Here is a 1,743-nt window from a genome sequence, read left to right on the forward strand (position 1 = left end):
TGATAGGATTGGTTCTATGAGGTTTGGGGGTGAGAATGTGCCTGTTTGTTTCTTTGCTAGGGCAGATAAGGAGGTACGCTCAGTTTGAAGAAACCCATGAAAGTTAACTTTACAAGGACTAAGTTTAATGTTTCTGTAAATCCTGCTCTATAAATCCCTTTCCTAAAGGAAACTGATGGACCTCACCTAATTCAAGCAAGAGTGCTGTTTTACGAAAAAAGTAATTTGCATTTAAAGTAGACCTGAGCTGTCAGGCTGTTTCTTGTCATCTTGGAACAGGTGTGTAGGGAAGAGAAGCCTTATGTCGTACTACCTGCCCTGCCAAAACCATCAGGTCCTCCTGGTAGGAGAGCAGTAATTCTTTTGCCTGTCTAACAGACACAAGGCTGCCAATCAGCATGTCAGTGTGCTGTTTGTTGAAAGCTTTAAAAGGAATTCTCTCTCCCCCCTCACCACCATCTAAATACATCTCTGAGGATGGGGTCCAGGTTATAAGTGTTGCAATTCAGAGTGGTGGTTGAAAACCATTTCTTCAGAATGTCTGCCAATTTAGAAAAGAGCCAAGAGCCTGGTACTTTTACCAACTAAGTCATAGCTGGTTAAACTTCTGCTGCTTTAGTGTACTTACCCAAGTTAAGGTGGTAGTTCTGGTTAAACTTTCAGTTTTTAAATTTTTTTTTTTTTTTTTTTTGAGACAGAGTGTACCATTTCACCTTGGGTAGAGGTCTGTGGCGTCACAGCTCATAGCAACCTCAAACTCCTGGGCTCAAGTGGCTAAAGCGCCAGCCACATACACCTGAGCTGGCAGGTTCAAATCCAGCCCGGGCCCACCAAACAATGATGGCTGCAATCAAAAAAATAGCTGGGCGTTGCGGCAGGTGCCTGTAATCCCAGCTACTTGGGAGGCTAAGACAGGAGAATAGCTTGAGCCCGGGAGTTGGAGGTTGCTGTGGGCAACAGCACTCTACCTAGGGTGACAGTTTGAGGCTCTGTTCTCAAAAAAGAAAAAAGAGATCCTCCTGCTTCAGCCTCCCAAGTAGCTGTGACTACAGGTGCCCAGCACAATGCTTGGCTAACTTTTCTATTTTGAGTAGAGATGGGGTCTCGCTCATGCTCAGGCTGGTCTTGAACTCATAACTCAGGCTATCCACCTGCCTTAGCCTCCCAGTATGCTAGGATTATAGGCATGAACCACTGTGCCCAAACTAAACTTTCAGTTTTTATTGTCACTAAGTCCAAGGATTGTACTTGGAAAAGTTAATATATTTAGCACATTTCCAGGATTGAATGAGTGGGGAAATGTCCTATGCTATTTAAAAGCAGCATTCCAAGCTGGGCGTAGTGGTGCACACCTGTGTTCCCAGCTACTCAGGAGTCTTAGGCGGGAGGATAAGCTTAAGCCAGCAAATTGGGAGACCAGCCTGGCAACCTGGACAAGAGAGCAAGACCTCATCTCTGCTTGGAAAAAAACATAATATTCCAGAGATTTCTGCTGAAAAATCCTTTTCTTAAAAAGGTTTATTTATTGGTAGTTTTCTTACAAACAAATCTGAGTTATTACATATTATGCTTTAATTGATGCATAAACAGGGTTTTAAAAGTCTGTCCTAAGTGGTACAAAAATAGGTTGTAAACTTTTATGGTTCCAGTATTGTAATCTGGTCAAACGTTAATGATAAAACAATGAGGAAGAATAGGGTCTATCAAGGCTTGCTTTTCCTTTCCTTTTTTTTTTTTTTTTTT

This window comes from Otolemur garnettii, unplaced genomic scaffold, assembly GCF_000181295.1.
Source record: "Otolemur garnettii isolate 467f Iridium unplaced genomic scaffold, OtoGar3 scaffold00010, whole genome shotgun sequence".
NCBI lineage: Eukaryota > Metazoa > Chordata > Mammalia > Primates > Galagidae > Otolemur > Otolemur garnettii.